The 15838-nt window shown below is 50.0% G+C and overlaps 1 long non-coding RNA gene across 1 annotated transcript; it reads left to right on the plus strand.

Moving 5' to 3' along the window:
* Window positions 1–33: 33 nt before the first annotated feature.
* On the plus strand, window positions 34–15729 carry LOC143434736 (uncharacterized). The gene is made up of 4 exons (XR_013104467.1): window positions 34–428; window positions 515–632; window positions 748–926; window positions 15427–15729. It is a non-coding gene; the product is annotated as an uncharacterized LOC143434736 (long non-coding RNA).
* The last annotated feature ends 109 nt before the right edge of the window (window positions 15730–15838 follow it).

The raw sequence follows: 15838 nt of genomic DNA on the forward strand, positions 1-15838 counted from the left end.
CCACCCCCACCCCCTCAGCTCCTCTCACCATTTCCCCATCCCATGGCAGCTACAAACAAGAGAGAAGCAAGGGGAACAGAATGGGGAGGGGAGGAGGCAAAAGGAGAAGTGGCCCCTCAAGAGCCTCCGGCTAGGGGTCGTAGGACTAACTGCCTATATTTCCAGGTGAGGGAGCAAGGCTATGCGGATTCAGCAATCTTAGTGGATAAGACAGAATCTCCCCAAGCTCACATCCGAGTTCCTAGAGCAAGCAACTGCCTGCTCCGTCTGCTGTAGAGGCTGCAAGGACGATGTGACCAAGAAAGAATTAGAACTAGAATACAGAAGACTCTTGCATTTGAAGCTCCTTGCAGGGACCAAAGCCTGGAGATGCTGAGCCAGGAATGTCCAACTTGTTGCCCTCCGGCTGCACCCTCCCCCCCCACCAGGTGAATTTGGCACAACACATCCTGAACTTACTTCGAATATTGAGATACTTTGTAACTTTATATCAATTTTTTTTTTTTTGACACAGGTTTTCTCTGTGTAGCCTTGGCTGTCCTGGAGCTCGCTCTACAGATCAGGCTATCCTCAAAATTCAGAGATTTGCCTGCCTCTGCTGGGATTAAAGGAGCGCACTACTACCGCCCAGTGTGAGTTTTGTTTTTGTTTTTGTTTTTTAAATAATGTGATTGCATAGTTGTCCCGTGTGTGTTTGTAGATGATGTGAGTGTTATCAATGACAACATTGTGACACAATTTTAAAAGGGTGGACACACCTGCAGCCCCGTGTTCAAGGCAAGCAAGAATCTCAGCACACAGAAGCAGTTGGGGAGGTGAAGGACAGAAGATATGAAAGAGACAGGAAGGCATCACTGGTCTGGGCACAGCAGATGTTTGGTAGCATCTCTGCCATTCTGTGTGTGCCTCCCCCCTCACTGCTCTGGGTAAGTCTGAGTCTGAGGTTGGTGAAGGTCTGAGAAGTCAAAGCTGGAAGCTGTAGCATTTCTAAGGAGAGCACGGAAGTCATTATCACTTCAGATACCAAGGCCTTGGACTAGAAGAAACAAAGACTTCCTCAGTCCCTTCTGGGAGGAAGGGGACAGGCAGACTCCCCTCTGAGAGAACTGTATAATGACATGGGAGGTCCTGGAAGTTGGACCTGGGGAGAGAGAGGGGGCTTCACCTCCAGCTGGGAAGGTATTTTCAATGGATAACGGAAGAGAGCAGATAACTCATGACAGAGCCAGCTGCTCTCAGGGCGCTGGCATAGTTCACTTGATGAAGAGCTGAAGAATAGGGGTTGGGGACAGAGAGAAGAAAATTTTCTGCCCCCACTTACCAGGGACAGTTGGAGGACAAGGTTCTCCTGCAGTGTCCCCATTTCTCTAGGCACAGAGGTGGAGTGAGTGGACACCCGCTGAGCAGGGGCAGGTCTGAGAACCCTGACTGGGAAGGAGGGAGGGAATGGGGCTTTGGCAGGAGGCCTAAGGTACCCGCTGGCTGGGCTGGCTGGGTTGGCTGGGTTGAGCCCCCTCTGGCCTTGGAGGGAGCTCCCTGTAGAGGGATTATGGACCTCTTGTCCAGGAAATCTACTCTCAGAGCACAGGGCTCACATCTGAATTCCCTAAATAGCTGGCCACCTCCGGCTCTGCAGCTGAGATTTTTCCATTACAGGCAGCAGAGGGTCAGCTCCTACCTGCCCCTACTGCTTCCTCCTGGGCCTAGGCAGGAAGGATGGGCTAAATAAGCAGGCTTGGATTTTCTCATGGTCTGTGGTCCATTCCAGACTCTGACTTGGGTCTGGAGTAGATGAGACTGGAAAATCATGTCAAGGACACAGAGAACAGCTGAAGACGTCAAGCTAGGGAAGAAGGTTCTAGAAGATTTACCCAAAGGCTACTGGAGCTGTGGGGTTTAGGGGTGAATAGATGGTCCCTTGCGGGTATAAATGGCATCTATCGGCCTGGGCTAGAGTTCCTGAGTCATCTCCTTAGTGTTTTCAAGATATAAGTTTCGACTGAAGAAAAACACAAGGCTCTGAGTTCCTGTGTCCATCCCCCCTCCTTCCACCCCTGCTGGCACCTTCCAGTATTGTCCAGTCCTTCCCACGCCCTGGTTCTGCTGTCTGTAGCCAGGCTCAGTAACGGAAAGGATTGTGCCCTTCCTCTGCTTGCAAAGCCTGCTAGGGCTCCCTGCCATGTCCTGCATTTGGGTGACCACAGCCCCAAGGACACTGCGCTCTGCTTGTGTACTTGAGTGGCAGCAAGCAACAACAGTAGGCAGAGCTTCTACAGCTTCTCACCTATCCACACCTCCCTGACCACTCCCTTCGTGGAAGTATGGGCATCTGGCTCAGACTCCAGATCACAGTGGAGGTAGACATCCGGCCCTTTAATCGCTGGTACCCAGGTTGGCTAACTGGGGATCCAGACAAGGGGACTCATTTGACTCAAGAAAAGAACAAAGGGGGAAAAACAGAAAGACCTGAGAGCAGGAGGTGGGAAGGCTGCAGTGGTCTTGAGAGAAAACTCAGGAGTAGAAAGAGGTCACAAGGGACAAGATGGAAAAAGCCTGAGCCATTTTCCGTTGGCAGAGACATGGGGGAAGTAAGGATGTGTACACAGGGTAGGCGGCCAAGAGAGATAGGAACATGTATTAGCGAGAAGGTGGAGTGCTAGTTACTACCGACCGAAAGGGACAATCGTGTCTGGGATCCCATGGGTAGGAATGTACCAAGTACTAATTCCAAAGGAGCTTCCGTCTAGGCAAGTGGTGACTTCCTGGGTTCTATCCCAAATACCCCTAACGTGACGGTTGTGGAACATGTTTATAATCCCAGTCCGTGGGAGGTAGAGGCAGGGGGATCAGAATGTCAACTCCACCCTAAGCTACATAGCAAGTCTGAGAAGCCAACTCAGATAAGATGAGAGAGCCTGTCCCCCATCCCCCCTTTAAATTGATGGGGACAGGGCAGTGCTTGCTTGTATGTGTGCTCCATCTATTACAAATTAGTTGTCTGCATAGGAGTGTGTGGTGTGCACGTGTCCGTGTGCAGGCATTCACGTGTGCTACAGGGAAAGCTGTGCATTACTGTGGGTGTACGTGAGAGTCCATGGGAGAGTGTGTAAGGGGGAGGGTGGGCGCTCAGCTGCAGATGGACTCATAAACGAAACAGTTTTGTTTCCTAAGTGACTGGCCTCCTGGGGCCTCCAGCCCAGACTTGAAGGTTGTTTCAAGATCATGAAAGAGAGAGTAGGAGGAACAGAGGGTGGGAAGGAAGAGATGGGAGAGGCTCCATCACTCCCCTGTCCCTCCCTCCACCCCCCCACCCCACCCCTGCCCCCTCACCCGACTCCTCTGCTCCTTCCCTTCTGCCTGCATCTCCTGCTGCCAGCCCCCTGGGCTGTCCTGTCTCTCCTGGTCCCCACACCTCTCATCTTCCTTTCTGATGTGGTCTTGTCTAGGCTGACAGACTTCTGGAGCCTTCTGAGGTGTGGGTGACATTTGTTTTCTTTCAAAGAAATTCATGGGGTGAACAATTAGTTGGGAGTCTAGAAGGCCCAGGGTGGCCTTAATCTGTGTCCCCTTTCTTCCTAACTCTCCACTCCATTCCTTCAGACTGTAGGGGCCTGGTGGTGGGAATACTGGGCTCCAAGTCACAGATGTAGCTGTCTTAGGTCCGCTACTACCTCAGTTTCCCCCACTGAATACATGGACTATGTGTATTTCCTTCTCATCTCTTCCTCTATCTGCTTTGTGGTCTCTCTGTTCAGTGTACTCTGTGTAGCTTCTAAAAGTTCTTTTCCTCGGACTCTCCTGCCGTCTGCCATCTTTAATCTTTTCCCCAGCTGGCTTTCTTTTCCTTTTTTGATTATTCAAAATATATTGTATAGAATTCGGAAAAGAGAAAGATAAAGGCACCGAGAAGCAGCCTCCTGGTCTTCCTGCCTCTGACCCATAATCTTCTTGCTTTCCTTGCTTCCCTGGATCCACGTTGGGTTCCTACCTGAACACATTTTTGAAAGTGTTAAGGATATTTAAAAAGAAAAGATTTCCGTGTCTGCTGTCTCAGGCTCAGTGGGGCACCTGTCTTTCCCTGGGTCAGGGTCATGGACTGGTGCAGTGGACAGACACTTGCCTAAAAGTCAGGTCGCAGTGAGCCCTCCAGCCACTTGTATGACCTTGGACAGGCTGTCACCTAATTTGTCTCCCGGGTGACAAGGGGTGCCGGAAAGCCTGTGAGGTCTCCTTTCACTTCTGGTGCTCCCCAAACTCTGGGTTACTTCCTCTTACTCATGTCCAGCTCAGGGGAGCAATAGCCCGCTCTTACTCTGGGCTGACAGGAGAGACAAGGGGGCAATTTCTCCTGCCCAGTCTGTTAGTAAGGTACTAACTAACTTTCAATTGTCTGCTTCAATTTGTGTGATGATAGAAAATGAGTCTGGACCCTTTAGCTTTTGGCATAGAAACAAGGAAAGGCCTGTTTGTTTTCTTGTTAGCAAAGATGACCTCTATATTTTACACAGAGCTACTGGGAGGTGGGCAGCGTCTGGTATCCTTTGGACTGGGAAACCTGGCATCTCTTGGCTGGTATTCAGGGAGCATATAACAGGTGAGGCTGTTTCCAGGGATCTTTTGGACTGTGGAAATATGAAAAGTATTGGGGAGGAGAGGGTTAATGGACCTTGCTGAGTTTGGGGGCAGAGGTCACAGCTGGGCCCTGCAGGGTTCCTGTTTGCCTTTGATTCCATCTGTGTGGGGAAGGAATGGTCCCCCAGCCCCCTGAGGTAGGTTTGCTTTGGCTGACGATCTGACCCAGCCACTGGCCCAGAGCTCCCCGCCCTCCCATTCTCCCTATCAAGAGGCAGCCTGGCCTGGCCCCTAGCCTCCTCCTTCCTGCCTGCTTCCTTCTTCCCTTACCATGCCCTTCTTCTTCACCCAGCATAGAGTTCTGTTTGTCTGTTTGTCCCTTTGGCATTCTGTGCGCCCAACTAGGACAGGGCACCCTGTAAACACTTGCACACCGAGCCATGGCCTCCTTCCAATGTAATGCACTTTCAGAATTCTAGGGAGGTTGGCTTCCTCTTTGCCTCAATTTCTCTTAAAGTCCAGGATCTTTTCCCTATAGGAATGTGGCATAATCAACAGAGTGCACTCTTTCTGACGCTACGGAGTCACTGAGACATTCAGCCTGTGCTTTTTGAGGTCTTATTCTATGCCCCATTCTGGGCCATTACCGGAAAGACCACCATAACCCAGAGCCATGGTTCCCACACTTTCGTTCCTTTTGGTCTCCAAATCTCTCCAACCCAGCCTTTGACTCTTACTTTCCCAGGGTGGGTGCTGAGCCTTCGAGATATCTCTATTTCCTTAATCTTCTTACAACGTCTACAGCCCCGTGGCATCACACACACTGCACATGGATCACACGGGTCCACTCGGGGGGATGCTCCCATCTCACAAGCACAAGAGCAGAGACTGGCCTTCATGCTAGAAGTTGTGCTGGACTAGTTGTGAGGGAAGGAAGGGTTTCAATACAGAAACTTACTGGACTTACCAAGAATAATTGAATAAGTTCTCTGCTCCCACTGACTGTTAAGTGAAGGATTCTCATCCTAGCTTCATGTTTATGTGCCAGGCCTGGACCTTACTTACCCCAAGGATCGTTGGTTTGAGATCAGGCCCAGGCTTCTGGATTTCCCAAAGCTATCCAATGGGCAGGCAGAGTTGAGCCAGACTGTTGCCAGGGTCTCTTGTGTATCACAGCTAATGGTGAATGAGTACTAGCTGTGTCCTGCATGCCAAGTGTGTGACTGTCGACTTGGTAGGATCTAGAGTCACCTGGGAGACAAGCTTCTGGGCATGCCCGTGAGAGCATTCATAGAGTGGGAAGACTCACTGTAAATTCAGGCAGCACCATTACACAGGTGGCGGGGGTGGGGGGGGTGGGGGTGGGGAATGTGAGCGGAGCACCAGGATTCACCGCCCTCTGCTTCCTGACTGTGAACACAATGTGAGCAACTGTCTCTTGCTCCTGCTAGGCTTTCCCCACCATGATGGACTAGCTCTTCCACAATGAGCCAAAGTAAGTTGCTTCTACCAGGCATTTTGTCAGAGTAAAAGAAAAAGGAATTAATATACCAAGCCTCACTTTGTCACAGGCTAACATCTCAGCTTCCAGTGTGAGAGCATTAGGAGCTAGGGAATCCCCAGGAGACAATCACACAATGGGGGCTACATAATGAGCTTATTACTGTTTTTTGTTGAACTGGAGTCTCCCTATGTAGGTTTTTCTAACCTACAGGACTATCCCCCTGACTGCCAGAATACTAGGATTACAAGCATGTGTCATCCAGAGGCAGCTTAGTGCTCTTATGAGAAGAGATGTGGATAGCCTGTTTCCTCTCCCTCTGCTTGTTGCCATGTGGAGGGGTGGAGTCACAGTAGCTATGTGCAAACCAGGAACAGGTTCTCACTAGATGTGGCATCTGTTGGTACCTTGACATTGGATTCCCCAGACTCCAAAACTAAAGACAATGCATGTTAATTTAGTCCTCATCTCAACTCTGTTTTACAGATAGGGAAACTGAGGCACAAGTGGGGGATCTGGGACTCAGACCGTGTCTATTTGGTTCTAGTGGCTGCAGTGGTAACAAGAAAGAGCATAGAGGATAAAGGGGGAGAGAAAGGGGCCAACAGTGCTGTGTGAGCTAGGTGCTAATGGCTGCTGATCACACATAGTTAGACTAAAGGGTGGTATCAGCTCCAAGATGAGAGAGATGATTCTCGGCTGGGAGAATCAGGAAGGTCGTCATGGAGGAGGTGGCCTTTTAGTTGGGTCTTGAAACATAGAAGCGGTCTGGCTTAGCAGCATCCAAAATACAGAGGAAAATGTGAGGCCGATCCTGGAAGTGGGTACAGAGAGCCTCAAATGCTAGACTAAGTATTATCCTAAATGCCAGCGTTCCGTTAAGAAGAAGAAAAAAAAAAAAAGAAAGAAAGAAAGAAAAAGAAAAACCCGTGATGCTAAAAGTCACCTGGATGCGTGTTAAAAATACAGAACATCAGGCCCTGCTCAAAGATTCTGATTCATGAGGGCGGGGGTGGGGAGTGGGAGTCTGTATTTTTACCACCAAGAAAGTTTGAGAAATATTGCTATAAACAATATGGAGACATTTAAAGTTTTTGAGGAGAGAAATAATCTCATTCAAATTGTACCCTGGGTAGACTCCTTTGATTGAACAGGGTGTGTGCCTGCATGGGTGTGAGGTGGTGGCTGGAAGGAAGAGATAGGAGCTATCAGGGAGAGGGTGTGGCAGGCAAGGAGGTGGGGATGGAGGAGCAGGAGCATTTAGGATTCAGTAGCTGGTTGCTTGCCAGGGTAAGGGAGGAAGGACCTGAGGAGTGGGGGTGTTGTGCAGTTATGAAGTTAGATGGGGAAGGGAGGGATTTGCTTGGGAAAAAACAGCTCTCACATCACTGTGTCATGTGGTGAGGCTGAGGTGGTATGGTCAGGCTGCAGGAAGGGCTCCACAGTGAGCATGGGCTATGGAAGTCACCTGCATAGAAGTGACCACTGAGGCAGAGGTCACCAAGGTGGGGGATCTGGAAGACAAATGGCCAAGAGGCTTAGGCAGAACTTTGTTCAATACTTAGGCCAAAGATGGGCCTAGACCAGAGGTTCTCAACCTGTGGGTTGTAACCCCTGGGGCTAGAACGACCTTTTCATGGAAGTCTCACGTCACATAGCCTTCCTGTCAGAGGTCTGCATTATGATTCACAACAAGAACAACTTTACAGTTGTGAAGTAGCAAGGAGTATAATTTTATGGTTGGGGGTCCCCACAACATGAGGAACTGCACTAAAGGGTTGCAGCATTAGGAAGGTGGAGAACCACTGCCCTAGAAGATGATGAGGTAGAGGAGCCAGAAAGATTGGGACAGCTGGACCAAGCCAAGGACCTAGAGTTGAGAAAGGAACCTTACAAGAGCCCAACAAAGAACTCTAAAACCCAAGTTTCAGATGACAAAGGGAAATGAGACTTTTTTTTTTCTACCTCAGACACCTCTGAGGTGACTGGTGTGACCACTAAGGAAGCCATCTTAACTACAGGTCAAGCCTGAAAACATCTCCTTATCCCACACTGACGAGGGTATATGGTGAAGAAGCTGGGGGCTGAAGCAGGCCACCTTCTTTCAAGCAAGGTGTCTTCCCTTGCTTCTGGAATTAGAAGGAAAAGAAGGCAGTGGGTAACTGAGGAGAGAGTGTGAGGGAATGGGGTTGGGGCCCTGTGTGGAGGACTCTCTTCTCCTGTCTGTTGGGCTTACCCCACTGCTCATGTGCCACAGTGTTCACCATAATTTATCTTCCTGACAATGACCAGGAAACAGTGAGGTCAGTGCCGCCTTGGTTCCCTTTGTAGAACTGAAGTTAGGGACAGTCAGTGAGAGGGTGAGTGTCACCTGACTGTGAGAGCCAGGCCTGCCCAAAGCCTTACTGTCTAACCCTGACAGAGCAGCCCCACCTACTCAGACCATAAATACTATGTTTGTTTTGTTTGGTCCCTTCATCCCAAGAACACGGAGAGGTAAGATCCTCTGTGCCAATGTAGAGTGGCCGGTTCTCCTTACCCTAATAAGCCCTGTCACCATGGCTGGCACCGGGTTACACCTCCATACCCATGTCATGCCCCAGACACCAGTTTCTTGTCTGCAAATGGAGTCAGAATGCCTAGAAAATAAATCTCAGGCTGACCACTAACTGGACAAAACGTTCGAGCCTGTTTATGTAGTCACTAGCTCAGCATGCAGGACAGAAATGCTCAAGGACCATAGATATTACATTTTATTCTTGATCTCCAAGGTCCTAGAAATGCAGTTTCTCTTTCACTGGATGTGGTCTCCGGCACCTTCCGTCTTTGGAGCACAGAGCCTGCCCTTACTAGGTTGCCTAGGAGGCAGTGTGGCTTGATTTTTGAGGGACAGATGTTTGAGTTCTGAAATAAGAAATTTTCATTTGTGGGTGGAAGTGGTCAGGGTGAGACAGAATCAGAGGAAACAGAAGTGTCCACCATGGAGGCCATGGGGTAACCAGAGAGAAAAGACTGATTTCCTCTAGTCACTCCCTGCCCCGACAAACACACACACACACACACATACACACTGCTCACTCCCTTGCGCAGTCACTCTGCAAATGTCTGCTGAACTTTGAACTTCTGGGCCTTGCCAGGCAGAAAAAGAATTGATCATGGTGGGGTGGTAGGTGGTGCACACCTTAGTCCCAGCACTTGGGAGGCAGAGGCAGGCAGATCTCTGTGAATTCAAGGCCAGCCTGATCTATAGATTGAGTTCCAGGTCAGCCTGGGCTTCACAGAGAAACCCTGTCTTGAAAAAAAAAAAGAACCAAGAGGAGGGAGAGGAGGAGGAGGGAGAGGAGGAGGAGGGAGAGGAGGAGGAGGGAGAGGAGGAGGAGGGAGAGGAGGAGGAGGGAGAGGAGGAGGAGGGAGAGGAGGAGGAGGACTAATTAGAATTGGTAGTGGCCTTGAGAAGCTCAGTTAAAATAAGGAGGCGGATTGAAACAAGCTCTGTATATACAGTTCAGTGTGGAAAATGCCATCCAAGAGCCAAGGACAGATGTTGTGAGTGTGTGTGTGTGTGTGTGTGTGTGTGTGTGTGTGTGTGTGTGTATTGGGGAATGTCTTATCATCGGGACTCAGCTCACAGTCGCTCCCATGGCCAGCGTCTTCACCCCCTACTGTTCCATCTGTTTCTTTGTTTTTGCAGTTTTTATTTCTGGCTTTGTTTTTCCGTTACTTTCCTAATAGAGAGCCTTTGGAAAAATTCCATCCTTGTTTCAGTTGGACCAAGCAAAAAGGGAATTGTCCACTCTTCAGCCAGAATAGCCAAGGGGTACTGGCCTCCTCCAGAGTCCAGGTGGACAAGTGGACAAGCAAGGACTGACGGGAAAGAGGCTGAAGAAGATGCTCAGCTGAGACCAGGGAGGTAGGGATGCAGGAGCATCGGAGCTTGGCTGAGCCGGCTGGGCGCCGTGCATCCCACACCACCCTCCACACCTCCCTGCCTTCTGTTCTGGTTAGAGGGGAGAACAAAGAAGCCCTTCCATCTCGGGGTGCTTTGGAGCTGGGTCTCAAAACTCATTTGTCATATAGGAGGCTGTGAGGGGCTGAGACAGCAGAGTCAGAAGTGAGTCTTTGGCATGTGTACATGAAACCTATTCTTGTTTCGCTCTTTCCCTCAAAGTCCCAGCATACAGTGCTCATTGTTTCCTCTTATCCAGGGCTCTAGTACTGCACTGGTTCATTCAAGAAACAGTTACAGAACACCTACTGTGTGCTACATACACAACAGCACATATATCACAAACATCTCACACACACAAACACACCACACTGCACATACATCACACACACACACCACACTGCACATACATCACACACACTACACACTGCACATACATCACACACACACACACCCCCCATACTGCACACACATCACACACACACACCACACTGCACATATATCACACACACCCAGATACCATATACTGCACATACATCACACACCACACTGCACATATATCACACACAGACACACCACACACTGTACATACATCTCTCTCACACATACACATACCACACCACACACTGCACACACACACCACACTGCACATGCATCACACACACACACACCACACTGCACATACATCACACACACACACCACACACTGCAATATATCACACACACTGCACATGCATCACACACACACCACATTGCACATACATCACACACACACACCACACTGCACATACACCACACACACACACCACTGCAATACATCACACCCACACTGCACATACACCACACACACACACACCACACTGCACATACATCACACACACACACCACACTGCAATACATCACACCCACACTGCACATACACCACACACACACACACCACACTGCACATACATCACACACACCACACTGCAATACATCACACACACTACACTGCACATACATCACACACACACAGCACACTGCATATACATCACACACACACTACACTGCACATACATCACACACACACCACACATACACACACCACACCACACACTGTACATACATCTCTCTCTCACACACACACACCACACTGCACATACCCCACACTGTACCTAGATCACACACGCACACCACTCCATACACTGCACATACATCTTACACACACACCCCACACATATCACATCACACTGTACACCACACCACACACACACACACACACACACACCACACACACACCACACACACACACACACACACACACACACACACCACACACACACCACACACACATACACACACACACACACACACCACACACACACCACACACACATACACACACACACACACACACACACACACAATGTATGCAGGTCACTATACAGGAGGGAGACAGGTTCAGAACATTTAAGCTCTGATGTCAGTTTGCTTTTGCCTGTGAGCGCGCCTGTTTACTTGCTATGCAAACTTGGGTAAATTGCACAAGGTTTCCATGCCTGTTTCCTGGCTCTAACACAGAGGTAAGCACAGCTCTTAGCTTCCAAGGCTGTGGTGAGGACTGAATGAGCAATGTAGTGTGTACACAGCGCCCAGCACAAAGCAGCCTTTCAGTCAACTGTCAGCCAGTCAACCGTCAGCCGTTGTTCCTCACCTCACTCAGCTAGAGGCAGACAAACGGGTAAATGACCTGTTCTTCAAATTTGCCTCTTGCTCAACCTGGTGACTCAGAGGCAGTCACCTGGTGCTAACCACCTCTTGCCCCTGAGGCTCAACTAACACCCAGGCCACAGACCTCTGTCTACTGGACTGCTATTTCCTGACTTCATTGCTGTCTACTTTGCTCAGGATCTCACAGAGAGTGAGAGTGAGGCCTGCTTTTGCTTTTTGATACGCTCCAGATGGGATTCTGAACCAGTGGTTCCCTATCAGCCGGCTGGGGACAGAGCACAAGAACAGGGAGCCTCGGGGGTGGAGCCCAGATACCTACACCATAGGAGTGATGGACACAGGATTTGGCAGGGAAGAAAGCTGAGGGGAATTCCAGCTTCGAGGGATCCATGTGTGGCATTCCAAAGTGGGCAGCAGCTGGCGCTCTTTCTGGGTTAAGCAATGGCTAGGCCCACTCAGTGGGTCAGAACCAGGTCATGTCAAGGCCCAAGCAGCATAGTGGCTCCTCTATTCTTGTACAACTGTGCTGCCTTCTTGGCACCGGGCTTGAGAACTAGAAGTGTAAACTCTGTCAGGGCAAGAGGAGGGACCAGGGCACAGAGAGAGAGAGAGAGAGAGAGAGAGAGAGAGAGAGGGAGGGAGGGAGGGAGGGAGGGAGGGAGGGAGGGAGAGAGAGAGAGAGAGAGAGAGAGAGAGAGAGAGAGGGGTAGAGGACAGTATAAGGCTGCACACGCCTTGCTCAGGGGAGAAAAAAGCAGTGAAATGGTGGACTGTGCTTATGTGCTTGGGGGGCCATTTTGTGGGACTGTGTCTGGGTGTGTATAATGCATGTTTGTGTTTGCTTATGCACCTGCTTCATTCCTGCGTGAATTTGTGGTCCAGGTGATGAGTAGGGTTTTTCTCTTCTTTTGACTCTGACCCTTTCTGTAACCTCTCAACAATTCAGCAGAGAGAACTTTCCCTTTGGGGAGGGTGGGAAGGTACGGCTCATCAGTGTAGTGTAGGTCAAGGCTTTGTAAACACACTCGAACACAAGGTATTCTTGTGTATAATCCTTAGGAGAGAGAGAGAGAGAGAGAGAGAGAGAGAGAGAGAGAGAGACTATGTGTGTGTTTGTGTCATTTTCTCATTACCTTAGTGGCTGGTGTGCTTGTCAGTTTGTTTCAGCACTATCTGTCTCTATAGCCTACATGTGTGTGCGCGTGCTGAACTTATGTTTCTTTTCTCTTTTTTTTTCTGTGATATTTGCTTTTACAATGCAACAGGCTATAGGATCCTAGTTCAAATCTGAATTTGGACTCCAAAAAAGCCAACACTGGACAGCAAGTCTCCATGCCTCGGGTTTCTATAGAGATAAGCGCTAACCTCACAGGTTCTGGGGAAAAGTAAATCAGATCCTGTAACAGAGCCTGCCCGGACAGAAATGTCACCTCAGCCATGTTGTCTTTGAACATGCGTCTCTCTGAGGGGCATTGTCCCCTTAGTTGTGACTATAGCATATGACATTTCAGCCAAATTATAATTGTTTCAGGCCGACCTTGGGTCTTCATTACCTCTAACGACACTCACGACACCTAACTGTAACCTAGATGTTTCATGCACATGCCATCTGGTGGCAGAATGAATTAAATAACCATATGGGACAAGACGGGTGACTGACGTCTGCCCACACGTGGCAGTACATGGAACTGTGGGTGGGAATTTGTTGTGATGATGTAGTGACCACTGGGTGGTCACTACAGTGTCCACATCTCTACAGTCTCAGGCCTCCTCTCTATCCACGCTTCAGTCTAACCTCGAGACTGTCTGGAAAGCTCTCTTCCTTTTTGGCACACCCCACCCCAGGACACCAGTCTCGATACTGCATAAGTCTGTGATGAGTGCGGGTGCCCTCCTTTGCCGCGTGTGCATGCGTTTGAGCGTTGCCCTGCTGGGTGTGTGCGCAACACCTTTCTGTGTGAAGTCCCTTGGTTCAGTGGGGCCATGTGCCTGCGTGTGGTGTGCCTCGTGACTGGCGTTTACTCCCTTCCCCCAACTTTCCCAGTTACATAAGCATCTTAGGAGTGAATCAGTCCTGGACTTTGGGCTCCCTCTGCTGGCCACTGCTGGACTGCACAGATTTGGGAGGGGCGTGTAAGTATTCTCCTAGCCCAGCCCTGTAAACCCTGTGTACTGGCATGGGTGTCCCTTTGTCCCAAACTACATGGTAAGCTCCTGGAAGAGCGCTCCTCCCACTCCATCCCATAATGCTTATACCGAGTGCTGACTTACTTGTATATTCAGCACACGCAGGATATCCCTGAGAGTTGAGGACCTTGAAAGCCTTGCTGACTAGGGCACTACTTAAATCCAGCATAAGGCCTGGCCCGTTCAGTGTCTGCTGCATGAATGAGTTTTCGCCCTGAACAGAGTAAGCAGTGGGGTACGAGAAAATGGGGACCCTCAGGCCTGAGGCTTAGTGGCTCTGTTTTGTTTTGCTCTTTTGGTTGTTTTGAGAAAGGATCTCACTATGTAGCCTTGGCTGGCCTGGAAGTCATAGAGATCCATCTGCCTCTGCCTCCTGTGAGCTAGGACTAAAGGTGTGCACACCAGACCTGAGCTTTAAAGAAACACTTCAGTTACCTTAAAATCTGTGTGGCCTTGGGCAAGACACGTAACTGCTTTTAAAGTTCAGGTCTCTCGTGTGTTAAATGACTGTCTTGTAAAATAATCTGTAAAGTTTAGAAAGGATGTCTACGGGTGGTGGTGGTGTTATTGTGTAACCATTGCGATGATGATAATGATGATGATAACTGACTTTCAAACCAGTTCCAGGAAGGCATTCAATCCAGTCAACTTGCAGCTAAAGGGAGAATCCCTTCTCCCGAAGTTTCCCTGTAGCTTGCAGTTTTCACATAGATTAACATGGCTTCTAGAGAGTGTGAAGAAACCAGGCTGAAATATATCCAGGTGACAAGCAGCATGTCCCTTAGCCTCTTGCTAGGCAGTCTTGAGCCGCCAAGGTTGGAGTTCTGACTTCCCCATAGATTCCCAAACGCTGTCAGTGTTTCTCTGTGGTCACTGAATGTGGCTTCCACTGGCAGCCCCACGAATACTTCCTCTGAGAATAGGAAGTCAGCGCTGGGCTGGGTCACTTTTCCTGTCTGTGCCTCAGTTTTCTCAATAGGGAGCAGTAAGCGAGGGAGCAGGGGTGAGAGAGTCAAGTAGGGTATGGAGGTGAAGGATCTAGACGTGTTCTAGCCCACTTCCTACGAATGGCCACTTCCACAGCCTTGGTTTTACTGGCTGAGCCAGCCCTTCTCCTCATTCTAGCCCCACCCCACTCTCCGCCTTTTTCACCTCAGGAGACACTGCTTTGGGAAGAGGCTTCTCTTCCTTTTCCCTACCTCCAGGCTAGCTCCACCCTTCCCAGAAAAGAGGTGTGTTCATCTCTTCTCATTGAAGACTCCAACTGGTAGAAAGCAGTTTAACTCAAAAACAAAACACCCCCATAGTTACCATGTGCAACAAAAGTATGTGCACGATCTCAGTCAATAATCGCCCTAACTCCTTGAGTGTTTACAATCTCTGTTCCGTAAGTGGCGCGGGGGAAAAGTGAGGTTGAAGGGGTTGAGTTGAATAAGGATCTTCCAGCTAGGAAGTCTGGACGGCTAACCAACTTCCCTTTCGCTTTGCCTTCTGACCCGGTATTACAACAGGTTTCCAGTGATCTTCCAGGACCCTGAAGCCCCTTTGGGTCCGCTTCACGTCCAGGAAATTCTGGGTCAGGCCATGGCCACATAAATCAGCAGGGTTTGCTGCCAGGACTCAGTGGCCCACATCACCCAACTGGATTCTAAGTGTGTAACCAGAGTCACCCCATCATCCATCCCCAGAGGCCCTGCAAGCACCCCATTCTCCCGGAAAGGCTGGCAGGTACAGGGCGGGGTGCCCTCTGAGCGAGTGGGTGGGTGGGGGTAGAGGAGCCCAGGTGCCGCCAGTTTGCCCAGCCTGCGGCCAGAGGCGGAGCCACCGTCAGGGTCGAAGTCTGGCCTAGGCGACGGCCGGAGGCGGGGCGAGGCGTGGGCGGGGCGGGGCGTGAGCGGGGCGGGGCCGGGCAGCAGGGCGCGG

The sequence above is a fragment of the Arvicanthis niloticus genome, chromosome 16 (assembly GCF_011762505.2).
Source record: "Arvicanthis niloticus isolate mArvNil1 chromosome 16, mArvNil1.pat.X, whole genome shotgun sequence".
Lineage (NCBI taxonomy): Eukaryota > Metazoa > Chordata > Mammalia > Rodentia > Muridae > Arvicanthis > Arvicanthis niloticus.